Genomic DNA, 27,667 nt, shown 5'->3' on the forward strand with positions numbered 1-27,667 from the left:
CAACTCGGTGGTAGCAAAGAGGAGGCAAAAAAAAAGCTTACATGCAGTTCAATACCAAAGTCAGCAGAAGACTGAAAATCAGGAAGGGAGAAAATAAGGAATTTGACCATCAGAGTAAGGAGTCTTTCCTATCCAGATTTAAAAAGTAACTACTGATCATTGAACGAGTACTACCTCTAACTTTGTCCTGCCCGCAGCTTGCAATTTTTGCTGAAACTATATAAAATACCACATCTGTAATCTCTGCAAAGTAGCCTGTCACTTGCAGCTCTCCCCAGCCTCCCCGCAGGAGCTCTGCTTTCAGGCAACTCCTGCATCTGACGCAACTGACCTCTCCTGGCCTTAGATACAACCAGGGTGCAGAGGTGATACATGCAGCCATTCCTTTCATGTTATACTCCCATCTCATCAGCTGCTCTATTCAGATGAAAAGGCTGGCAGATGAAGTATAGCACTGTAAGGAAGAGGTGCCGCAAATAAACTTTCCAATATTTCACAGGTCATCCTCTGAGAGACAATCACAATAAATCCCGATTTCTTTCTTGAATTATATTGTTAGTTTTTTCCTCACAGCTGTATTTCAGAATACTCTTGAGTACTTGCATATTTCAGTATGTTATTTCCCTTGCATATTTACAAGAACAACACTTTACCATATAATTCTTTTTTCACCTCATTCATTTTAAATCTGAGCATCTCTTTCTACTGCATAAAATTTCTTTTGTAGCAGGCTTATGTTAAAAAAAGTTGTGCTTTTTTATGAAGTCTCTGACACAAGAAGCTGCTATTATGTACGAGATGAGAGAGTTACATTCATGTTGCTGTTTGCTGACAACTGTCCAAACTACCACAATTCTATGCCACTGTGGTGTGTAACAGCTACCGTTATACAGCCGGCATGGCTGCAGCACAGATTTAACACATTCTTGACTTGTTCCAATTCTGATCTTGTTTGAGGAGTCCAGAGGCTTTTTCCTCAGTCTTGTGATTCATTTTTGATGGGGAAAAAAACCAAAAACAACAAAACCCCATGCACACAAATAATCCTGCCCTTTTATAGGACTTAGTGAAACGAGTCTCTTCAGGAAAGGAAAATCATTCGTATTCTTACTATTTAAAAATCGTGACACTCCTAAACAAGACTTGTCTTCTGTCAGGAGCGCTGGGAATTATTCTTAGCACATGCTGACATATACGCAGGCTTTTCAAGTACGGACACAATGGAAATCCCTCATCAGGAAGCACGGCTCTGCCCTCCAGCTGAAGGTGCATTATAGCCACAGTTCCTACACGCTTATTCTGAGGAACTGACCTAAGCTGAAATTTCCACATTACGGAAAGTTTCAGCAGATGCAGGCTTTTGCAAAGAGATTCCAGTATATGCTGCATTGATGTAAGCATCTTCACGTAATTACAAATCACAGTGCTGGCAAACACATTCAACCAGAAACACAATAAACTTCACCTGATGATATTTACCCTGGGAAAACTTGTAGCTTTCAGTACAACATTCTGAAAAAGGGACTTGTCCACTTCACCACAAACACAACGTCCCTCTAACCGCTGTCACTCCTTTTACTCGCACAGTACAAAACCAAAGAGCACACAGAGTACCTCTGCTCATTACTGCTGCTGCTCCTGTCAACTCCCAACCTTTTTTCCAGTTTCTCAGGACAGCAAGATACACTGGTTTGTCCCAGCACAGCCCCACCTTCAGCTGTTAACAGGCCGTATCCGTACTGCTCTCCACCACCGGTCCCATGTCGGTTTTATTCCCATTAGAGCAGCTCAGTCTGCTGCCTAAACAGCCCCGGACAAAGATTACGCTGCCACAGCGGTTTCTACATGGAAGAGCCATTTCTTCTTAATGCCTGTCATGCCTGTAGCAGCGTGAAGCTGTTCTGCACAACCCTATGACCTGAAGTCGGCAGGGGGAGCGAGACGGGGCTGCCTTCAAGTCAGCTGGCTGCCAACCACCAGAGAACAAGCTTTCTTTCCTTCAGGGCTGATGTTCAAGGCTTTTTTAAAAACCCACGTTAGAAAACGCATTTTGATTTGCCAGATGTAAGAGTGGCCTGCAAGGGGTGGTGGTGAAGAGGAAGAGAGTGGGCTATTTAAATCCACAGCATTATACAGGTCCAGATACATGCACCCATTTCTTTTATACTGTATTAGTACACAGCAACCTTGTTCTCTGGATACGAAGTGCAAAAAATTAATCTAAGGGGATTCTTTCAGTTTAGACACGCAATTTTGATCAATGCATGGTTTCAGCTGCCCTAAGAGAATATTTTGAATTGTTGAATGTATACAACACACTCAGAATTAGCCAAAATACTGATCCAATACATCAATGAGCTGGGAGGTGCTGAAGCAGATAAAAGCTACAAAACCCCAAGCAGCATGTAACAAAAGGGATGGACAGCACAGCAGTGATTTTGCAGCCATGACAAGGGATATCGATGCTATACATTACAGAAAAAGAACATGCCTGTCATCTATTTTTGCAGCACCTGGATCTCAGTACTGAAAATGCTCAGGTACCTACCAACAAAAAGGTGTTACTCAGTACATTACATTTTCTAGACTAAAGCTATATTTTTATCCTCCAGCCTGTCAGTTCTCCCCAAACTGGAAGATAACAGCACCAAAGAAAATTTTAAGCCGTGAACTCTCAGCATTTCCTCTTGCAGTTCCCATATGTAGTGCCGGATATGCAGAACTGCATCGTGCCTGCTTATGGCCAAGAAGCATTTCCTCACCCAGACTGTGGCTGCTTAGTGACTTCAGTCGCATTAGTTAGAGAAAAACTCAAGAGGGAAGGATTCTCTTCCCTATGTACACACTCCACCACTGGGAATCGTAACATGAACTCTGAAGACAGGCTGTCAAAAATAAAGGTCAGGTTCACTCTGTCCTCCTGACCCTTTTCCTGCCTGTTTAAGGGAACAGACTTACGCTAGTTCATGATGCTGGAGAGACACTAGTTCCACCTACAACACAGCAGACAACAGGAAAAAGGGATATGAAGCAGAAGGGTTTGCGCGGCCTTTTTTTTTTTTTTTTTTTTTTTAGGATTTTCTTTCCCCCCCCAAAGAAAGCAAGCTTTTCCAAGTTGGAAGAGTTCTAACACTGAAATTTCCTGCCAGTATTAGTAACCTCTTGCTGTCATGATTAAAGGAATTTCAAGCTTTCTGGTATTTTCAAAATAGTCAGTACCTAGAATTAGCTGAAAAACCCAGGCATTTAGCTTACTAACAATAAATTATTCCCTGTAGGCTTAGCATCCAATGAAGGCATTGCCAGGTGTGAGGTGCCAGCTCGCAATGCTTTGTTCCATTTCCTTGCTGCAGCAGGGCGTCCTTTTGGGTTTGCTGTGACCTGCAGGGTAGGCAGCAGCACTGCAGGCCGCTGGCACTGCCACGCACGGCTCCTGGCTAACAACTAGAAGCACCATGCGCTGCCGTACCAGGCTGCTATCAAGCAGCTGCACCCTCAGAGAGCATCACAGAACCATAGAATTATTTAGGGTGGAAAAGGCCTTAAAGATCAAGTCCAACCATTAACCCAGCGATGCCCAGTCTGCCACTAAACCATGTCCCTAAACACTGCATCTACCTCTTTTAAATACCTCCAGGGATGGTGACTCAACCACTTCCCCAGGCAGCCTGTTCCAGTGCCTGATAACCCTTTCAGTGAATAAATTTTTCGTAATATCCAAACTAAAATTTCCCCCTGGTGCAGCTTGAGGCTGTTTCCCCTGTCTTCCAGCTCGGGGGACCCAGCACCCTGAGGGTAACTGCTCTGGCTGTTAAAGACTGAGGTAAAGAAGGCATGAAGCACCTCAGCCTTTCCCTCACCCTCTGTGGCAGTATTCCCCCCTTCGTCCAACGAAAGATGCAGATTATCCTTGGCCCTCCTTTTGTTGCTAATGTGTATCTGAAAACATTTTTTGTTATCTTTTATAGCAGTGGCCAGCTTAATGGGCTTTCACCTTTCTAATTTTCTCCTGGTATAACCTCACAACTTCTTTACAGTCCTCCTGAGCTGCTTGCCCCTTCTTCCAAAGGTGGTAAACTCTCCTTTTCCCTGCTGAGTCCCAGCCAAAGCCCTCTGTTCAGCCAGGCCAGTCTTCTCCCCCGCCAGCTTGTCTTTCGGCACACACAGACAGCCAGCTCCTGCCGTCTTGAAGGATGCCCAGCCTGCCTGGACCCCATGGCCCTTCAGGACTGCCTGCCCAGGGATTCTGTCCACCAGGATCCTAAACAGGCCAAAGCCGGCCCTCTGGAAGTCCAAGGCAACAGTTTTCTGCTGACCCCCCCCCCCCCTCCTTATTTCTCCAAGAATCAAAAACTACCATCTCACGATGGCTGTGCCCAGCACGGCCTCCAACCACCACACCACCCACCCGCCCTTCTCTGCTCATGAACAGCAGCTCCAACGGGGCATCTCCCCAGGCTGGCTCCCTGACCGGCTGTGCCAGGAGTTATCATCCACACACTCCAGGAACCTCCCAGCCTCTTTCCTCCCCGCTGTGTTGTATTTCCAGCAGACAACTGGTAAGTTGAAGTCACCCAGGAGAACAAGGGCTAGCGGTAGTGAGACTTCTCCCAGGTGCTTCTAGAATATTTCATCTCCCTCTTCATCCTGGTCAGGTGGTCTCTAACAGGCTCCCACCAGGATATCTGCCTTGTTGGCCTCCCCCAATCCTCATCCATATGCATTTGACCTTGTTACCATCATTGAGCTGTAGACAGTTGAAACTCTCCCTAACACAGAGGGCTACCCCACCACCTCTCTTTCCTTGTCTGTCCCTTCTGAGCAGTTTATAGCCACCCACTGCAGCACCCCAGCCACGTGAGACATCCCACTGTGTTTCTGTGATGGCAGCTATGTCATAGTTTTCCTGCTGCACAATGGCTTCCAGCTCCTCCTGTTTGCCTGTGCTTTGGGCATCCGTGTAGATGCACTTCAGCTGTGCTATCAATCTCGCATCCAACACGGCGTGCTGCCCCCAGGCTCACCTCTAGTGAGCCTGGTTTTACCCTCTTCCCCCTTCATACCCGGTTTAAAGTACACTCGACAAGCCCTGCTAACTCCTGACCTAGGATCCTTTTCCCACTTTGAGACAGGTGAACCCCATCTGTCACCATGGGACCTGGTGCCACATAAACTGACCCATAATAAAAAAACCCCAGAATTCAGCCAGTGACACCAGGCCTGGAGTATGGGTTGGTCTGTTTGCTAATGAAGTGCTTCCCAGTATTTACATACCAGATCACGGGGCTGCCCCTCTTCATTCTGACGTTACTTTTTTCTGGTTTTAAGTGAGTATTACCATCATCTTCTCTTGTTTTATTTTATACTGCCTTAACTCACCCCATAGTCTATCACAGTTCTTCTCTATCAGCCAATCTGTATCAACGACACAAATGGTCTCAAGGCAAGAATTCAAAACAATTTTAAAATGATAACTGCTCTTTCAAAACTGAACAACTATCCTGTGGCAGCAGAGTTCAAGGCCACGGAAATCTGTTGCTATAATGCCTCCAGCCTCCACTGCTTTAATGAGGCTTTCTTGCGGGAAGCAGCTCCACTCCTGTGGGAGGGACATGGTTTTATTACTAATCTGTCAAGCTGAAATAAAAATCAGCTGTGTCTAAGCCTTCCTTCTAGAGTCCCAGTAGAAAAAAAAAAGGGGTCCATTTTCTAGGAAGAATAGGAGAGGAAGAAAATATGTGTGCTGCAAACATCAAAGTAATAACACTCTAAGAGTTAACTCCTCATTGATTCTCATTTCACCTTTATCAGCTCATCCAATTTTGTTGTTGCACAAGTGCACTTACTATTATATCTGCTTATGCGTGCTGAGTAAAAGAAAACAGTACAACCACTGCCAAGGGCTTCAGTAAACGAGGGTTTTGCCTTATTTGCCCCAGCTGCTGCTCTCTGCTTCTTTGCAATTTCCACAATCAAGAGACTGCTTTGTACAAAGCCAGTGCTTCAGCTCCCAGTGAAGTGTTTCAGAGCACCAGCAGCGAGGACTGCCTTCCCATAGCACTTCTGCTGCCCCACGACTGTTACACCAGCGTGAGCACCTTTTTCCATTTTCTCTCAACAACAGAGCAGCTTGTGTTGATCCCTCTTGATTTTTTTTTTTTTAATTAGGAGAACACAGCCTGCATTCAGGACATTCAAACGCAAAATAAAGCCTCAAAATCCTTTCAACAGTGTCATTACAGTCATTCCACCTTCAGCAAAAGTAAATAACCAGGTAACCAAGGATAAGGAAGATTTTATATGTGAGATGGATCATAGTTGAAGTGACAGACACAACTAGTGGATTTTCACGGCTGCGGAAGATCAGCAATGATGCCCTGATAAGCTTCCTTCCTTGGTGGTCGTTAAAACTGGTTATTACATATTGTTATGAATAAATGTGGTACCTTCAGCTCAGGCTCTGTGCACTGCCATTTTTCTGATAAAGTGGTCAGCGACAATACAGTTGCAATCTTTTTTTCCTTTTTGTTCAGGACAGAGTCAACAACATCCTGTGATCACAATGGGAACAGGAGCCGTCTTAACACCGCATGTTGCCTCTTCACAAAACCTCCAGTTAATAGGCTTTGCACCAGCAGCCTCGAAGAAGGATCTGTCCCCTCCCTGCATGGCAGCACACCACACAGCAGCTGCGTTGTGCCATCAGTATGGTCCACTCTGTCTGGTCCCCACTTTTCACCAGGCACAAATGCGACAGCCTGACAAGTGCATTAAAACTTAAGCTGTCCAAAGGCAGCCAGACAGAAACTTTGTGTACAGACACCCCAGGGTATTCTTCCTTGCTTTAGCTTCCTAAAAATAGCTCTTTAGAGGGGAATGAGGCTTTCAGGGTTTGCTTGTTGCTTTTTTAACTAGTTTTGAAAAGAATCCCTCATCCATAGGCTTTTGTTGCTTTTGGCAACTCACAGGTCAAAAAGCAGAAGAGGTACTGACAAAGGAAACCTGACCTACATCTTGCCTCACTGTGCGAGGTTACATCTTTCCTGGGCATGCTTATGTAATAAAGGGGGATGGCGCACATCAACAGGAATTTGGGAATTGTGGGCTCTGCTCCTACCTCCTCAGTAGCTTTTTGCCCAGCTTTAATTTTGCCTTTAAAATTTCTCTGCCGAATTTTCCTCTTTCTGCAAAAAGCAATTAAGACTATTTATTGACCTCACAGGGGAGACATAGTCCTTCAGTTAATTAAAGCTTGTAAAGACTTTAAGATCACCCAGTGAAGGGCTTTATAGGAATGCGAAGTGCATCATAAACCCAGAAAACAACCCAGCAGAGACACAAAGGTCATATCTGAAGTGTGTCAAATGAAGATCCTGTTTAGATTTAAAGAAAAAAAGTTGTAACTTAAATTACTACATGTTTTCCCACTGTACCTTAACTGAGATGTTACAACACAGTAATCTGAGAGGTAATAATTTCATATGCTACTTGGTGAACTGGAAGGAATGTGTTTAAAGACGATTTGCAATCAGAGATACATGGCAGAAACTGCTAACTATACATGTTGCCGTATTATCTGCTTTACGCTATAAAAAGACAGTGAGGTCCCACACGAGCACAAGTAAAAATGCCTCTCGCTACTACTTATCACTAGCTTTAAGCAAAAGCCTCTTTAAGTTTTAGTGTTAAAAAAAGAAATCAGCTCCTTTCAATACTTCAGAACCTAAAAGCTGCCAGTGACTGGGTTCTTACAGGGTTGAAGGACAGGATCTCCTGAGCTGCAAAGGGGAGTGAGCAACGTGCAGACAGGGACAGGAGAAAGCGTGTGCAAGGGCAGGGGACTGGCTGCTACTTCTACCGCAGCAATCTGCAAGGTTAGTGGCAGATTTTGCCCCCCAGGGCATTTCACGTGTACGGCTGTAAAGCAAGATAGCATGCACCAGCTTTAAAAACCTGCCAGCTGCCAGCCAACATCACGAGTCAAGTCACGGATAAGGGCAAATACTTGACAGTCCTTGATGTAATAATTACATAGCAGTGGCTGCACCACTTCATGAGAACTTGCTGCTGCCTCAGGACACTTGCTAAGCAGGAGGCGGCAAATGCAGTCAGGACCACACAGCCAGAGAGGGAGGGCTGGCAGGTGAGGACAACCCTTCAAGGAGAGCCTGGGTACCTTACCTTAACAGCCACAGCAAGCACCTGTATTCCTGCTGGAGAGCTGGCCCAGCAAACACTTTTGGCAGTTCACCTGGGTGCCTTTAAAGCTACAGAAAGTTTATGTAATTTGTCATCTCTGGCCTAAATCCCCACAGCATTGTTTCCTTCCCCTAACTCTCCTCCCTATACCACACGTGAACCTTGAAGTGTTACATCAGGTTTCGTAAGGTTGGGAGGAGCACAGGAGAGGAGATGAAGCTCCTAAGCGGTCACCCTTCCTCTTTTCCCTGATGAACAACACACTATTCAGGGAACCCAAAGCCCTTTACAAAGCTGATCTCACCAGTGGCCTCACACCCTTTTGGGACCAGACAGTGACTGTTTAAGGTAAGAACTTGTATGATGAAGGATTTCAGCATCTTCTTTTGCTTCACTTGACAGCTTCCTCTGCTCTTGGGCAGCAGTCTCCCTTTCACCTCCCCAGCCACAAGGCACAGGCTTTGCCATGTATCAGAGTACCCCGGGGGAAAAGCAAAGTGAGCTGCATGTTTCCCAGTCTATCACTGCATCTTTCGGAGATGCAGAAAGAAGGCAAAGATAAGCCCACGTTCATTTGTTCCCCTCAGGATGTCAGTACTTAAATGCACTAGGTTGTGGCTCAAGATTCATTCCTGCCAGCAAAGGCCACCAGACAACACATGTGGGAAGCGCGTAAGGTGTGCAACCTAATTTCTACAGAAAGAGTGTGCATGGTACCATTCACACAGGCTGCAGAAAGGCAGATGATACTGTGATTCAGCAGTGAGGTGGCTGGCACTAACTTGTCACCATGCTGTTTCTGAAAAAAAGTTTGAACTTGCTTAAATCTGACCGATTGACCTTGTATCGCTTCAGCATGTCCTTCTGATGACGGCAAAACTTCCAGCCACAGCATTTCTGATTCACTCGTATGTGTCCCAAAATCTGATTTACAGGCTTTTGCCAGTAGCAACCAGGATGAAAAAGCTATTTGTGGGTCTGAGAAAGAAAAGATGATGTATAAGAGGGAAATATAACATTCAATCCAATTGCACAAGAATGAATTCTACTTTCAAGCCTCAAATTAAGCTTAAACAAAAAAATTATTTCCTGAAGAGCCATTTCTCATTCAAAGCAGCCACAACTCCTGATTCCGAGTGCCTAAATACATTGCACACACCACTTCTAATACAGATTTTTCCATTTTATCTTTGACTATTTACTACAAGCTCCAATTGCATGGCCATCTCTCCCATATTTTAAGTCACTCTGGCCCTACAGTTTACACCTTCACCCTATCATTTCATTAGTTTTCATGTTAGGAGTGTGCATTAACAGTAAGCTCGAAAGCCACTAACCCTCCTTTTCTTCTATACTGACACAAAGACCTCAGTGGCAGGCCAGGGGAGGACACACACACAGGGTGCACACCACCTCTTTCCTCTGGTAACACAACAACAACTGGCTCCCCAAGTGGCAGACGTTCAAAATCCACAGAGAAGCATGGTGGGGGTTTACTGCCGTAGGAAACATTCTGGGGTTTTGTCGACTTAATATTGGAAACTTCATACATTCTCGTTAGAAATCCAGCACTTCTGCAAGAGAGATACCCCATGGGGAGAACCAATTGAACCAAGTGAAGCCTGAAGCGGAACGGAAACAGGGAGGCTGAAACAATGTGATGTTGTTAGCTCTTCCACACCACATCTTCAGGAAACGCTCAAGTACACAGATAGATAAGTATTATCTGTATTATCTCACACTGGAATGGTTCAAAGTTGCATCCGAGGAGGTTTAGACCAGACATTGGGAAGCATTTCTTTACTGAGAGCGTGGTCAAACACTGGAACAGGCTTCCTGGGGGGGTGGGCGATGCCCCAGGCCTGTCAGTGTTTCAGAGGCATTTGGACCATTCCCCTAATAACGTGCTTTAACTTTTGGTCAGCCCTGAAGTCGTCAGGCACTTGGACTGGATGATTGCTGTAGGTCCCTTCCAACTCAACTATTCTCTTCTAGTCTATCCTATTCCCAGGCACATGACACTTGTTTTTAACAAACATCCTTTACTACTTCTAGCTGCCTCAGTTTTATTCATTGTAAGTGTAAAATGTCTGTTCAGATATTCATTGACATCTTTCCCACCCACAGAAGCTAAGCTTTTTACTTTTGTGTGCAAGCGAGGCCACTTCTTTACCATGCTGCCAGATGGACTGAAAAGTGCACTGGTCAAATCAGCTACATGCAAAGATGGTATCATCCAAGAACAGCACCGGGAAACTGATAACAACAACATGAATCTCGCCAAGTTTGGCTCGGTACCTTTACAAGCTACCAATAACGTCAATGTGCAGTCCTGTCCAACCTGCATATTCTCATAACTGCCACACCACCTCCTTAAGCAATGCCTCCCACGCAGACACTCCTCCTAGTGACTGCACTGTGCAGGCAGCCCATGGGGTTGTTAAGATGTTACCTGCAGAGACAAGCCTGCTCCTGGCCAAGCATCACAACCGGCGACAGCTGTGGGCTAGGAATCCTGCACCCCACTGGCCAGTGCTGCAGCACCTGGTGCTCTGTGCCAGCCCTCAGGGGGTGCGTGCTGCTCCCATCCTCACATCAGTAGCCTTCCTCTTCTTCCTGACCTTAGACACCCATGATGCATGGCCTGGAGACCCACAGTTCAGTCCCCAGCAGCTGGCATGCAACCATCAGACAGGAAAATCTCTGGGAGTCTGAAAATTACTTTTCCACTGACCATAAAATTTGTGGCCGTGTTTTCAAGAACACTGTTCCCACAGCTGGGGTCAGGTTTTCACAAGGAGTAAAGAATCTATCTGCATACCTGGAAAAAGAGAAGGTTCTCAGAAGCATCACAGGTGCAGCAGCTCTTGTAACAACCTGAATGACCTGGTCATTTTGGCAGTGTGCCACTCGCTTTCATCGTTAAATCAAAAACTTATTTTTCACAAGATCTGTTCCCAAAAGCAGGCTATAACTGCTCTTCTTCCAGCAGAAATGAATGGTGAGAACTTGCAATTTTTACATGCACTGCATTAAAGCACTTCATAAATATGCCTTGGAAGAAGAGAGCGCTGCAGTCAATGGATAATGTTCAGGTTAAGTACTTCAGTAACCTGCTACCATCTGACATTCACAGACAGAAAAGTCAATGACTTAATTTAATGATTTAAGGATTAGAATGAGTTTGGGTTTGTATCAGACTTGGCTTAAGAAGGATGAGCTGGATTCATTAGAAAATGACATTTAATTAATCAGCTACTTCTAGTTAAAATTAGCTAACAAAGTTCGGGGGCGGGGAGGGGGGGCGGAAATAACAAAAACAGAAACAGAATGCAGTTTTAAACCAAATTTGTAACTGTGATTTACAGCTCCGCACTTATAGGACATGAAAAGAGAATTAATTTGACAACTGTTCAGATTCACCAATAGATCAGAAACCAGTATTTCTTTGAATTGACATTTAAATGACAAACTTCGTCCAGACTTCAGAGTTTGCTTTTGAGCTGCACTGCTTGGATTTACAGTCTGCAAGAGCTACCAGGTACAGAGCTCATGTGCAATCCATCACTTTTTTATCCCAACTGAAACAATAAAGCTAGAAGGATACTGCATCTCCTTGAACTAAGATTTCTGTCCCATCTCTGAGCCTGCACAGATGTTAAAGTAGATGCGTAACCCCATTTTCGAAAGAGATGGCAGGAGGCAGTGGCAGGCACCTGCAGAGCAGGGGAGAGAAGCTCTGCAATATCCATAAGCAGCTCCAGAACAGTGGTGCTACAACACCCTGCAGTACCACCTCCTCCAGCTGTGCTCAGGGCATGACAGCATCTCACCCACTGACCTAATTAAAAGGCTTAAGGGTCTGGGGGAAGAGATAAAAGAGATTTTATATCCAAACACTCTGCAAGCACATGCTCACTTTGTAATAGCTCCCAGGAGCATTCCAACTACTTTCCTCTTACCTCTCATACTGCACCATTCACAATACCAAAAACCAACTCAACTGCTGCTGTTTTGGGCTGCCTCCAAGCAGGGTAGCTGGCAATAACTGTAGGTAGTTGAAAATAACTGTTCATCTTTTGCTTTAAGGTACCTCTTTCCAATACAGAGGTACAGGAATATCAAGATTAGACGATGCAGTAAGTCACATGGACTGTCTCGGGCGCTGAGCTGATGCTAGCACATACTAGTCAAATAGCACATCAGTCACCTAAAAAGGTTTCAGAACTGTACTGTGCAGAAGTATCCTTTGTGCAAATGCAAATGTGGCACTAAGACATACTGGTGAGTGTTTCCAGAAGTGGTTTGTTTGGTACCTGCCCATGAAACACTCAGGATAGCTGGAGGAGGAAGACAGAAAGATAAAATGCTGATTAAGAAACATCCAGCCAAGCTTTCCAGCAATTTGGTGAAGTACATGCATCTGATCACCATAAACAGCTTTAACCTACAGACACATACAGTGTCTCCCAGAGAAATGCTATTTGCCATAGCACTAAAACATTTGTCATTGAAGTTTTAATGAAATCTCACCCACTTCTACCTTTTCCAGAAGAAAACCCAACTCATTCTTCTTCCTTACTCAGAAAGTATAACAAGTTCCAGACAACTCAGACTCAAGTTTACTGAATTCAGGGCATGGAGTAACTGACTCTTCATTCCACTTGCCTTCATTGTAGTAACCAGTGTTGAGACTGACAACTCAGCAGTGTTGAAGTCTGTTTCTGGAGAATAAAAGTCTGAATTGGCCAGAATCAATGAGAACAAAACAGGGTTGATTTGTTTGTTTGTTTTAAAGGAGCCCAAAACCATTAATTATCTAACTGAATATGAACATTCTGATTATTATCTAACTATCTGAACTCAGTTCATGCAAACATAAGCCAAGGCATGCTATAGCTACTCTGCTTGCACCATCTGCCCTGTTTATGCACAATGCACTCATACAGTGAGAACACACTGAAAACTCGATTATGAAACTGCTGCTTCACCTGTCTTTTCAAATGCACCTAAAGCGCAGCTGAGACAGAGAACAGGACCACAGCAGTGCAGAGCGTGGTGCAAGAACAGTGCATTTCGGTAACAGCCATTTCTAGTACACAGAGGAGGCTGCAGCAGCTCAGCACACTGAAAGCTAGGCAGGATCTTTAAACACAAGAGTTCATGGGAATTCAACACTTGCCCTTCATTGCATTCTTTACCAAACAACTCAAAAGAGGAGGCTTCTATTTTAAGGTAATGGTATCATTAAGGGTAAAACAGGAGTAGTTATTTTGAAACACAGCAATGCAACTAAACTGCATCAAGGCTCACCCCAAAGTCGGGGTCTGACTCTGAAGCAAGGAATTTGCAAACGCTGCACAACCGAGCTAAAACAAAAAGGTGAAAACGCAAGACAGCACTACCCAAGGTATACTGCATATGCAAAAGTTTCCTTGCCTAATTCCAGCCGCCGCTCCAGCACTCTGCGAAGGCTGGGAGCTCCTGTGCGACCAGCAGGCTGAAATCCTCTCTCTTAAAACAAAGCAGGCTTCAAAGCTGTTACGCAGAATCAGCCCTTGTGAACTGAGGAGGAGGTGGGCAGGACGCTGCCAAAATCCGACAGCTCGTCTCTCTAGCAGTATCACAACAGGCTGTGACACAACACGTACTAGTGTCGGTCTAGGAAATACATCTGAAGCTCTGAGCTCTCACCTGGCACGAGCACAGGCTGGCAGCAGCGGGCACCTCTGGCGTGACTGCCGGTGCCTGCGGGGCTGCCAGGAGCCACGGCCAGCCCGGCCCCTGCTCCCGCTATCTGCCGGCTGGCAGCAGTCTCTCCGTGACTCCACCGCCCAGGAATGGCAACCACCTCGCCCCTCGGGACACAGTGCTGCGGGGGGCCCGCGAGGGTGGGGACGAGACACCCGAGGAGCGAGCCCCAAACCTCCCTGGGCCAGCTTCCCTCGCCTGGGACCAACCTGCGGGAGGCACCGCGGGGACAAGCGGGGGTCGGGAGAGCTGCCATGGGGAGACCACAACACCGGGGCTGAGCCGACGCGTGTAGGCACACACTCAGGCACACACTCGCGGAGTTTGCCAGCAAGCCCTCCACCCCCCAGGCAGGTCTGATCAAACCCTCCTCAGCCAGCTGGCTGGTCAAAGGCAGACTATTTTCTTTTACAAGTTAATGCAGTTAGCAGAGAGGAACAGAGTGTAGTACTTCCTACATGCTACTCACCCGGGCGCTGCAACGGCTGTATTTCTTTAAAAGCAGAATGCGTTCGCTTTGAGAAACTCGTTTATGGTCTTTTGCTAACTTGCCCAAGATCCTGTAAAATCCCAGAAAAGGCTAGGAAATGAGAAGAGACGATTTAAAAGCCGACGGTCAGGACAGGAATTTATGGAATGAAATCTTTAAGGGCAGGAGCAGATAGAGCCAGCCAGCTAACGCTTTCATGCCCTGTCTCTTACCAGCAAATTCATTTTGTGAGCAGACCCAGGGTTATAAGACGATTTAAAATACCTGCTTGTGATGTGTGCTTCTCTGCATCAGCTGGCAGTCCTTGGCGTTGCTTGTGCGCTGCCGTCTCTTGTCCTCCTGCCTTTTCCAGGAGACCCTTTGCAATCACAATGTCGCAGTTCCCCAGGCCTTACAATCAAGTGGTTTGTTGTAAGAGAACTAAAAATAGTGCTGAATTTTTCACTGAAGCACTTGCTTGAGTGAACATAGTGCCAGTCAGCCCATGAGTTAGCGAGCTGTACAGACCTTTACTATTAAATATAGCCCAGATCTTCCTGGAAATATGGCGATTGACTTTTTTGAAATATGTTCTTTTCTTTTCTTTTAAGAAAGCACAAAACAAATCCTGTTTCTGACTGCTAAAAGACAAAATGAGTGGAGTTGTTTTAAGAATATCCTCTGGGAAAGAGTGAGTCACTTAAGCTGCTTTTATGATAAAAGATCCCTGGAGGAAGTCTATCTCCTTAGCAGTCTCTAGACCGTTCAGAGATCCGTATGCCTCTCTGAAAAACAAAGTTTCACACTGTTGGGTTTTTCAGTTTGCTGGTGTTTGTCTTTAATAGTCTGAGCACCTGCTTCCACTGCAGAGTTAGTGCTAGCACGAGAAACAGAGCAGAATTTCATTCTGGCTAACACCTCAAGAGGATGATTAACAGAAGCACCTGTCCTGCAGAGCTGTTAATAAGGTCCACAGAAAAGAGTACAAAGTGGCCCATAAGGACACTGCATATGAAAGTATGAAAGTTTACGGCATAGGTCAACAAGTCCAGGAAAAAAAAAAAAATCTCAGAGGGAATTATTTTTGCAAAGCTTTTCATTACTGTGGCCTGAAAACAATCACTGAAGACAAAGGTTGCAAGGAATGTCATTCAAGATACAGATGCCAGTGCTGCTGCTGCCAATGTCCAAGCTGGGATCCCAGAAGCAGATTTCGATGCAAATCTTCCAGTCAGCACATACCAGACTCACCCACGTTCCCACAGTGCCATACAGGTGGATAAGCCAAGAAATGAAAAGGTACAGCTGACAGCTGGCAACAGCCACTTACAGCATTTTAAAAGGCTTTTAAAGCCACAATCATTTTCCAGGTAGTTGCTTCAGCTGTGAAGCGGGTACCAGAGTACACCTGAAAGCAAGCCAGGATGCCTGAACCACAGAGTTAAGTCTTACTACTGCCAGTGGATGTTACTTTGTAAAGGGATCTAGAAATCCAGACTCATATCACATAATACACACCAGTGAGCAGATAGCATCTATAATGTCAGTCTGTGCTACGCTGAGTCCCTATATGACTACACTTAGTGACTTTTTAAGTCAGCATAAACTTGCAAGAAAATTACTTCTTCATCTCAACAAATAAACAGCTGCTGCCAGAGAAGCTTTCCAGAAGTAGCTCTCCAGGCTACAGTAGTACTGTACATACATATTTACATATATGCACGCACACACACACCACCACCACCACACATTAAGAGAAACATATAGATACATTTATTTTAAATGAAAATTTTAGGATGAAAGTGAAGTTGGAGAATTACTGGGAATATCAGAGGAGAGATACTGGTTTTAGTTCATTTCACTGATTTTCTTAGGAAGAAGCTGAAACCAAAAAGATCGAAGGTGGTTATGTGGCCTGTTTGGCTGTTAATGTAAAACTGTCTCCCACATTTTTGTTTCCTCTCAAATATCTTTGAACATCGCTTCGATTTTATTTGTTTTGCAGTAGAACTGCAATATTTTTGCCCTTGTGAAAAGGCTGCCAAATTCCCCCTCCTTTTCACTGCTGACAAAACATGCTGCACGGCAGCACAGAACATACATAGCAGCAGAGGTAGCCACAAACATAACAGCGTCTTCATTCCTGCTCCACTCCCCAAATATTATTTATAGAGAGAAAGAGCATTAAGAGAACGCAAAGTTCTCGCTAATTTAGCCTCACTTTGCCATCTGCTACTTCTCATGAGTTGGTCCTAATGAGAAACTACTTCAAAACATATTTGAGGACCAGCTGCACCGTGTGAAGTCACCAGAGGAGGGGAATATTCCCCTTCCAATACATCATACTCTGCTGCTACACAGCAGCTCCTTCCCTGCCGAAATCAAGGAGAACGCTGCCATTAATATGAACACAGCCCTGGGTCACAGCCTCTTGCAGTCATGTTGAGCAAGTATCCCATTCAATATTGTTTTTCTCAGTAATTCACAATTTGCTACCTGGTCAAAGGGGCAATAAGAGAGCTACAAATATTACCCATACCCCTCTGAACAGCCAGCTTTCTGCAGCTGCTTCTCCTGCAGTGCGCTCATCTACGGAGTGCTCACAGAATAACAGGTTGGAAGGGACCTCAAGGATCATCTGGTCCAAATGTTCTTGGCAAAAACACAGTCTAAACAAGATGACCCAGAACCCTGTCCAGCCAAATCTTACAAGTGTTCGAGAATCCACCACTTCTCTGGGGAGATCATTCCAATGGTTGAACAATTCCAATCGTTCTCATTGCAAAAAATTTTCCTCTAGTGTCCAACCAGAATCTTCCCAGAAGTAACTTGTACCCATTACCCCTTGTCTTTTCCATGTGATTCCCTGTAAAAAGGGAGTCTCCATCTTTGCAGCCACCTTTCAAATACTGGAACATGGTGATAAGGTCTCCCCTGAGGGCCTTTTCTCAAGGCTGAACAACCCCAGTCCTCGCAGCCTTTCCTCACCCGGCAGCCTTCCCAGTCCTCTGGTCATCTTTGTGCCCCTCCTCTGGACCCTCTGCAGCCTGTCCCCATCTTTCTTGTACAGCGGGGACCAGAACTGAGCACAGTATTCCAGGCGTGGCCTCACAAAGCGCCGAGGGGGGTAGTGACTTCTTTACCTGTGCTGGCGATGCCCTTGCCGATGCAGCCCAGCACCCCGACGGCTGGCTTTGCCGCAGCGGCGCGCTGTTCACTCGCGCTGAGCTTGGTGTCCACCAGGATCCCCCGGTCCCTTTCCACAGAGCCGCTCCCCAGCCGGGTAGATCCCGGCCTGTCCTGCACTCCGGGGTTATGTTTTCCCAGGTGCAAGACCTTACACTTGTCCTTGCTGAACCTCATAAGGTTCTTGTTACCCACTCTTCCAGCCCATCCGGGCCTTCCTGCAGGGCGGCTCTCCCTTCCGAAGCGTCCGCTTCCCCACTCAGTTTGGTACCATCGGCAAACTTCATCAGGGAGCACTTGATCCCACCGTCCAGATCGCTTATGAAGACGTGAAACACCCTTGGGCCCAATATGGATCCCTGGGGAACCCCACTTGTGACAGGCTGCCCGTTTGCAGAGGAGCCGTTTGCCACCACCTCTGGGTGCAGCCTGTCACCCAGCTCTCCCCCACCGCACGGGCACTCGCCCAGGCTGTAACGCATCGGGTTCTCTGGGAGGAGGCTGTGGGAAACTGTATGGAAAACCTTGGAGAAATCCAGGTGGGCAATGACCACCGCTCACCCCACACCCACCGAGCAGGTGACTTTGTCGTAGCAGGCGATCGGGGTCATCCAGCACCACTTGCCCTTGGTGAATCCGCGCTGGCTTTTCCCAGCCACGTGCTTCATTTGACTTGTGATGGGCCCCTGGAGGATGTGTTCCATAACTTTCCCAGGGACCAAAGTATGACTGATGGGCCTGTAGTTCCTGGATACTCCTTTAAGCCTTTCTTGTAGGCATGCATGACATTAGCCTTCTGCCAGTCTTCTGGGACATCCCTCCATCTCCACAACTTCTTAGATTATGGAGAGCAGCCTTGCAACACCACCAGCCAGCTCTCAACACCCCCGGGTGGCTCCTGTCACGGCCCAGTGATTTGTAGGGGTCAGGTTCCTGTAACAGTTCACATACCAACTTTTTCTCCACTGACGGTGGGTCTGTGTGTGCCTCAGCCTGGACTTTCGTTCCCAAGGCCCAACGTGCTGGTAAAGACAGAGGTGAAGTAAGTGTTGAGAACCTCTGCCTTTCCAGCTTTGTTGTTGGTGACTAATTCACCGCTCCTGTTCAACAGTGGGCCAGTGATGTAAGTATTCAAGAGGCAGCCACTGCCTGAGGTGTCAGACATTGGCTGGCACTACGCAGGGAAAGAAGAGTGGAAATACAGGACCACGGTTGCCAAGATTTAGATAAGTTCACTACTGAACTTGCAATGAGGTTGCTGCTGCCACTGCCCTGCAGACAGCTGAACCACATCACAGCAAGTATGCAGCACCCGTCATTGGAAGTGCTGAGGTTAAAGCTCTCTGTCCTCCTGAGAAAATACCTTCTAAACATCCACCTAAATCCCTCAGAGTACGACGGTCCCATACAGTGGTGGGACAGACTACAAGATTAATTTGGTTGGGAGCCAGCCCATAATTCTGCTGCATAGTTTGGTCAAAAGCATATGAGTATGAGCAGTAGTCACCTCCTGGGCCCAAGAATACACTTGAAAACAGTGGTTGTTTTTTAACTATTTGAGACAAAACCGCTAAAGCTTCATACTATAGGATTCCTCATTACCAGCTGGGGTTAGCCTGAATCTCCTACATTACCACACTGAGGCGAATCAGCTGGGTTTGGGAGAACACCGAAGCAGCCCAGGGAAAATTGTGCCACAAGCGTGCAGAGCTCCCTGGCCACTTGTTCTACTGGGGGCTCACAAGTGAAGACTCTGAATGCAAATGATCACCACTCAGATAAATCGCTGCTCCCAGTACAAATTTAGAAGCTATTACCTTCTAATTGCTTTGATGCCTCAATTTGCCCACCTGCAGAACTGTCAAAAGCAACAGAATGGGTCATTAACATGGCAAAGTCACATTCACATCCTTAGGTAAGTGGACTCTGCGATTTGCTGTGGGAAGCTCAGCAATGCTGTTTCTGTTCCCCAACAGTTTTCTAATTGGGTGTGTGTATTTACATCTTAACACAGAGGGAACAGGGTAGATGCTATGGGAGCATGACTTATGGAAAACACCACCACCAAAAAGTGAAGATTAATCACCGGTGAAAAGTGTAAAGCATGAGACAGAACATAACTCCATATTCCGAAGGACTGGTCTAAAACTCAAAAAACCCCCAACCAACATACAACTAACGTTCAAAACCTATTCAGTGTCCAAATCACAACCTTGAGCTGTCACACTGTGTAAAAGCAGAGGAGTGAGTTACACTTAGGTGACCTTGGCTTTTTTAAAATAGTTTCTAAAGCACAGGAATTACGGCTCCTGATCAAGCACACCAATTCAAGCAGAAAATAAACACCATTTCTGTGTGTAAATGATGAATTACACATTTCCCCTAAGCAAATCAATAGCCTTACAAAGTACACTACATCAGAGATCAGGCTCCCAGCTTCTGAATTCCTTCAATAAGAATTACACTATAAATAGCCTTCCACCTTTCCTGCAGTCCATGGAAAAGGCAAGAAATATCAGTCCCCTTTGTCGTCTCGCACTTCTCCTCTCTGTTGCACCAGGGAACATTTAGAACAATCTTTTGTAAACAGCACGTGTTTCTGTGTCTGCCCCAGCACCGGCCACAGCACCGTGGGGCTGCGTGCCTGAAGTTTCTGAGTATCGGTTGACACCAGGGCTGCCCGGGCAGGGAGCAGCTGTGTGTGTAGGTGGGCAGGGAACAAGGGGAGGGACAGGGAGATGGGAAACTTACCAACTTAACTGCCTGCAAATGTCACCATCCCGACTGCGGCTCGCTGCATCCAGACTGTTTCAGAAGTTTTCCTCTCCTGCCAGCTGGCCAAGATAAGGGGGACTGTTTCGCCAGACATTTTGCTTTCTTCCCTAGTACCATCACCAGAAATAAATTACATTTCTTACCTGATGAAACACACTGCTTAGTAATTTCTGCTCTGCCTCTAAGGTCCAGGGTCTGCTGTTTAAAGTATTTGCCTCAAATTTCCAATGTCCCAATGAAAAGATCCTTCGTTATTACTGGAGCAACTGTAACTGAGCACACTGGGATTATTTTTAATACTTCATGTGACTTCAGAAAGCATTTTTTTTCATAGTGCATGCTTAAATGGGACTTGACCTTCTTCCTCCCTTCAATTTAAGTAGGTTAAGGCAGGAACGTTTTCAGAGGTGTCAGCTGGGCTACACCCATGTGAAAAGGCAGCAACACCCAGAAATGTGAATTGTAAGGATCATACGCTAATGTAAATTTAGCTGGCCACCATATCCCTTGTGGTTTATGACGTATTTTTAATAGTATGATCACATATATACTAAGGAATGAGGTATGAAGGAAGACAGCTAAGCAGCATAGCTACTTACAGAATACTAATGAGGGGAATCTTTAAAGTACCCATCGGTACCCAACTGCTTAGGGAATTTAGTGTGACAAGAACACTTTGGGTAACACTTCTGTTAAAAGCTCCTAGAAAACGCGGGGATGCACAGATTTGGGTCTGCCCTCCACATTAGCAGCAAGTCTAGCTGTCAATAAAATAATCTCTATTGAAGTAAAGCTATCTGCTTGGCCCTCAAAACTACTAAAAGCAGCAATACAATGACAGACATTACTACACGTTCCTATGAGAAGTCAAACTGTTCTTTTGGTTAATCTACTGGGTAAAACTGTGTTACACACATTCCACGGGTAGGTGAAAAGTCAGTCACATGCACAACCATAGCTGCAAACTAAAGGACATACAAAGAGGGAGACAAGATTACAATCACAGAAAATGAGAATCAGGCACCAAAATGATTTCCTGTGAGATACAGATGCAGCATCTGGTTTTGCATATTCTGACACAGGAGTAAATCTTCCCATGTGCTTTCCTCCATTTCCTTCCAACTTCACTGCAGTCCAAATCCAATTCAGCTGATATGTAAGATATGAGTATTTTTCCACATGTTTGTGCATTTGGGGTTTGAGTTGGTTGTATTCATGCAGCCCACGGGGATGCCCAAATAACTCTGAATAAGATATATCGGTATCTTCTCATGGAAGCTTCTGTCAGCTGTACCATGTGAAGGGTTCTCAGCTGCACAACCATTTAACTCGCCCAATGACATTTTTGGCTGCTGTTCTGCCTTGCAACTTAGAGAAACCCTCTCCAGGAGGGAAGGAGTTGCCAAAACACGCTACTTTTCAAAGAGCTTACTCCTAAGGGGAATGGGAGACATGAAAAATGTTATAGCAGGTCTGGAAGAAAACACCAGAAAAAAATTATTGTGTTGATGTAATCCATAAGGACAACATCTTTTCTATCTTCCTCTTACATCTGTTGGTTACATTTCAAGTGCACAGGTTCATAAACACATTTATACACAAATCGCACTTCAGACAAACTCACTTCCAGACTGGATGCTGGGAAAGTATGGTGTTTGTGCAACGCATCTGTACTTCTGACAAACAGCAGCTGTTATTTGCTTAGTTTAAAAAAATGAGTAAACAAGAATTTATTAATTAAATGGGGAATTCAGAAAGCTTAGATGTGGATTCAAAGCTTATTACACAATCAGGTCAACTCTGAGTCAAGGAGAGCACATGAGAGAAGATGGAGCATATTCTCTGTAGTAGTAACTTGGCACTTTATTTACATGTGCCACTAACATCTTGTCTGACATAATCAAGTATGGACTTCGGTATTTCAGGTACTTAAGCAAAATCAAGTCATATATATGCTGAGAAGTGGCCATACACTTGCTCCACCTGTGTCTCCTTCTGCATCACTGCGAAATGCTGGTTACAGTACCGTCTCGGTTTCAAATGCAGAGAGGAAATCAGAAAATAAGCAGAGGTTTTGAAACTTAACAGGGTTTTGAGGTTCGACCATGAAAAACAACCCTCTAGGTGAGCCAGAAAAACACATTACTTGCTCTTACATGGAAAAATCTCTCAAATTTTTGCCTTTGAGAAACACAGACAGCACAATCCAGCAAGTCACAGGGTTTGTTTCCCAGCAGCTCAGCAACATGTGCCACCAGGGGTACAGTTCATCTGCAATACCACAGTGACGAATCCAGCTCTTTAAAGCTGTTCCCTCTTGGGTCACCAGTTCAAAAAGAGCCCCAATCTGAAATGATGGAAACCTGCTATAGCCTGACACCTGTGAAGCAGCACTGATGAAATTAGACCTTGGTTTCACTCTTGTTGCTGCTGGAGAAGCATCGCCATAAAAATGACGGTAATCAGCAGCACCTCTGATACCCAGCTCAATAAAAGAGGCCAAGGGCAGGGCACATGTGGAGGATGGACTCTGACTTTGGCCCATTATTTCTTTTTGTTCTGGACAGAAAGATTTACAGAAGATACACTGCATCTCTGATCTCTTAAAACTCCTGGGTATTTTTTTTGTTACCTGCCAACTCTCAGAGACGCTTGGCAATACTATCATTTCTGCTGGGCCATGCTAAATTAGATACTGATAACCACTGTTCTGCTGAGAGGGTGAAAACACGCTTCCTCAAAAGCGCTTGGGGTTTTTTTATGTCATGTGTGGGACCTTCAAAGGTCCTACAGAAAACTGTGACTTACAGCTAATTTATAAAATGTTAATAATACACAAATCATACATATGGGCTCTGGTAGTTTTCCTAAATTACAGCATCAATGCCAGAAGTGACCTGTCTCATCCTGTGTAACTTAGTCTCTGTCAGGAGATCAAACACTGTTCTTTTCCCATTAGGGCATGGAGTAATGCAAGCTTATATTTATTGCAAAGCTTCCAGGAGAGGACAGGGCAAGAATGAGCTGTGCATCACCACTTCCCAACTCACACACAGACACATCAGCTGCAATTTGACAGCTAGGATGAGTAAGTTATTCCAAAAACATGGACTCGACAGCAAGCTGGAAGGTAAAGCTAGATTTCTATACTTTGCATTGCTCTAAGTTTGAGAAAGTGTCAAGGGAAAACACAGAAAGAAAGCAGAAATCTCGCTTCTCTTCACGAAAGTGCTTTTGTGCAGTTTATAAACAGAGACAAAAGAAGAGTTGTGAATACTCATTTCCTATATCCCTCATAGGTAAATCCTAAAATAGTAAGGGTCTACTGGGTATTATCTACCATCTTCCTGCAACTAAGACAAAAAACCAGTTATTCCTATGGCTAATACTAATAAAATATATTTGAAAAAGGAGATAGATAAACAAACAGACTATTCCTCTAGGCTTCAGTAGACACATAAATATTTTTATCCCCTTTCTACAGATAGCAAAAGTAATGTAATGCAGGAACAATTCCCTTGCTGTTACCACTACTCACTCCACCACTGTTGCTCCATTGCTAACCAGACTAAAAATAATAAATCACATATTTGCTTTGCCCAGGGTAGAGATGCCCTCAGCAAACACATCCCTGTTCTGCAGTCAGTGTGTGGGGTAGCCGTGATCTTAATTCCAATTTGGCTTGCTCAGTATGGGGTGGGCATCCCTGAGGAGACCTGGAATTTATCACTTCGAAGAGCCTCCTACCTGAACAGTCCATTTTTGCTAGCTCTTGGAGCTGAGCTGTCACATTCGCTGCACAACTTTTAGCAGATACTCAGAAAACCCTAATTTCTTGGTCAGTCCAGGCTAGCAAAGAAAGAAGTTATGAGTATCTCCTAAAGGGCAGGATCAAAACATGCTGAGCGCAGAGTCCTGTCAGAAGACATCTAGGCTTGCTGCCAGCACTCCGTGAAGGATCTATTCTACACACAAACAGGGGCTTGGGGATCGATTCGCAGCTCCAATGTTATTTACCAGCTTTTTACTTTGACAAGGCTTGAAGAACATAACTTTTTTCACCCCTGAACCAATACAATACACTTCCAAGCTCACAAGGTCTTAGACTGTTTGGATAACCTTTTCCGATACTTCAATGAACTGCACACTTTTCCAAGGAGCTAAAGCACAATTTCTTTCCCCTTTCATCCCAAACACGTAATCCTTATGGAGTGCCAAGAAGCTGAAATGCCCTGAAGGGTGCTATATCCTACGTGCATCTGTGTCTATTACAAGCATATTGGAAACTCTTAGGAACTAAGGAAAATCAGGCCCAACTGTGTGCTAAGGAGAACCGTTCTCCCCATGTAACACACATATAACACAGAGTCCACAAGTATAAACACCCACAAAGTCTTGACTCAGGTATTCTATATGTATCTATATCCTACACACTATCACACTGGGAGACACAACTGTTTAAAAACATTTGGAAACAGCCAGTACTACAATAACGAAAATTGCACAACTGGTGCAATTGTACAGCAAGGGGCAACCTTCCGACACAGTATAATGCACAGGGTATGTTATGTCCTGTAACGATCCTTTAAATAATTTCAACTAGAGTACTTAAAAAACATACATGAATTTCTCATTAATACTACAAACGTGGCATGTTCCAAACTGCAGATGTACATTTGCTATTAGGAGCATAAATTTCCCTTATTTTGTGTATTCTTCTCTACCCCCTTCCTTGGCTTTATACCTACACCTGGTATCAAGCGACTTCTTTATTTGATGCTCATATTGCTTTCTTCCTAAAGCCTCCAGACAAAATGTGTACACAAGCATGGTATTACAGCCAGATTAACAGCACTTACAAAACCCCAGTGTCCTTCCAAGTACTAGATGAGCTACGGTCCGGCATCATCAGGATTCACAAACATGCCTGTCTTAGTTGACATCCTTCCTTCAAACAAACTAAAACAGCTCAACAAATTCCTGTGGTTACAGTGATTACACAAAAACTGAGACCAAAACCAGTGCAAGTTGTGGGCATTTACCAGAAAGCTTGCTACCTCTTGGACAAAAGGTGGCCTAACTGGTCAAAGACAACCTGATTCATAGCTGTTGCATTTTGAAGAAATTGGATGCATAAATCTGAAGTCAAAGTTATTATTTTTACCAAGTGCCATTATCAGGGAAGAAAATGTGAAGCTGTGTTCCTGCACTCTACCCAGACTACTAGATTTTATCCATAGTTTCTCATGCAGTCATTCAATCTTTTTAAGGCATTTAAATCTCCAAGTTCTGACAAACCCTTTTGTTTAGATTCTTGCAACACTTGAGACACCATCCTGCAGCTGAAAAGGCAGGAAGCAGGCAGCATTTTGCAACAGCACCTTTTAGCATCAGCTCACATATTACAGCAGAAAGATGATCTCACTTGGAGATAAGAGCATTGGCAGACAGATGAGTTACCTGAGCTTAATAGGTCAGTGTACCAGTATAGCAGCACCAGCTCCCAAAAAGCTTCATCTGTTCACCAGCTATTTCAGCTCTGTCTAAGGGGGGAACTCAATTCAAGTAACACACCAACCACAATACACTTGCTATTTTAACAGACTGTTGCATGAAAAAGTTGGATCAGCATGCTTAAAAAACCTAAATAAAATTGATTTTGGATTAAAATTATCAATTGATTTCCCTCTTGGCCTTCCTGAGAATTGAACCTCCCTACACAATTGAGTTGTAAAGATTTTCTCTGAACTTATAAAAGCCTTTTATTTATAACCACATCTCATCATATTCACATCCTGCTCTAATCTATTACAAGTTGAAGGGATCACAAATACTAAAGCATAAACTAAATACACTCGGCACATTTATGCATTTAAAGCACTGCAAAATTTTACTTATCAATTTCCATTTGAGTAAGAGCAATCGTCTCTTGAGTTGACTATTTTGTACGAACCCAGCAATACATTGCTAGCAAAGAATAAACAAACAAACTATGTGGGTTTTGTTATTAATCTACATTTCACAGCTCTTCTGGCCTATCTCTCAAGAACTGCCACCAATAGTGGCTGTGCCTGGACAGTCATCTTTCTGCACAGCCACAGCCACACAGGTGGCTCCTGCACAGTCTCTATACTACACCGTCAGTTAAAATGCAGTCTCTTGTTGGCAGAAGCTCCCCCGCATCAGACTTTGCCTCCCCCGCCAGTCACACCACTCTTCCACCCTGAGGAATGGCAGCAGCCAGCCAACAAAGCATCAGCAACGTGGCTGATCTTAAATCTTACAGCACAAAGTCGTAAGGCATATCTTAAATGTTTCTTCATCTGTGGCCCAAACTGACTATTGACTGACATTTAGTTATGTTAAATAAATAATTTTTATATACCTTGTACTACCTGAAATCGACAGTAGCAGTCATGGCTAGCACTAGGTAGCGATGTGTTAGTAAAACAAGACCTAATATCAAAACCAAAACCATAATTTTTTTTTTTGTAGCTCAGAAACGAGGTGCTGCAATACATATTTTGTTACAAATACTGACACTTTGGCTTAGTAACCCCAGTGCTCTAGGGTTGGTGCATCAACCTGAGAATAACCTGAGCATGAGGCATTGCTGAATTATACCCTAAATCTAAGAAGCTGTGGAGAGAATTGCAAATATAACCCACCCAGATGGCACAATCTTATCAAAGTTTAACATGTCAGTCTGCTCATTTAATTAAAACCCTTTCCTCTCCATGGTTAATGGCAGGTCTGTAGAGCAGAAATGGCACCGGAACAGATGTTAGTGAATTTGTCAAAGCGGCAGGATGATTGCGCTGACTACAGTGTCTTCTGAAGGACTACTCTATTTACATTCCTACTGATCTCTCATGTTAAATCTGGTAAATATTACCTTTCCTTTGGCTGCTCTACAGGACAGCGTAAGCCAAGTTCCTTGGTGAAAGTTGTTCACTTTGAGAAAACACCAAATGATTACAGGCAGACTTTTTTACGATTTCAGGAGAAAAGCCTTTAATGATGAAAGGCATGCCCTAATTTCAAACATGCCTTTCTCCACATCTTTCTTCTTATCTGTTCAGAATTCCTCTGAAAAACTGCAGCCATGAGTTAAGACAGGAAAAAAGAACTTGGAGATTGGCTTGCATAAGACAAGGGCAGGCCAGTATCATAATCCACATTTTGGTGGCATCAAGAGTGTTCATGGCAAAGTGAAATCTGCAGGTGCACAGAGGAGTCTCTCCGTGCACCCTGATGTCCAAACCAGAGGCGCAAACCATCCATCAC

The 27,667-nt window shown here is 44.7% G+C and overlaps 1 protein-coding gene across 2 annotated transcripts in view; it reads right to left on the reverse strand.

Moving 5' to 3' along the window:
• Window positions 1-27,667, reverse strand: part of ARHGAP24 (Rho GTPase activating protein 24) — a 219,548-nt gene that overhangs the window by 70,648 nt on the left and 121,233 nt on the right. Inside the window, exon 1 of one of the 2 annotated variants that reach the window (XM_040583323.1) lies at window positions 14,705-15,030. The exons of the other annotated variant lie outside the window; for it this stretch is intronic. The gene's annotated coding sequence lies outside the window, so the exon portion shown is untranslated. Of the gene's footprint in view, window positions 1-14,704; window positions 15,031-27,667 lie in introns of those variants that run through there. 2 annotated transcript variants of the gene reach the window in all.

The sequence above is a fragment of the Falco naumanni genome, chromosome 1, assembly GCF_017639655.2.
Source record: "Falco naumanni isolate bFalNau1 chromosome 1, bFalNau1.pat, whole genome shotgun sequence".
Lineage (NCBI taxonomy): Eukaryota > Metazoa > Chordata > Aves > Falconiformes > Falconidae > Falco > Falco naumanni.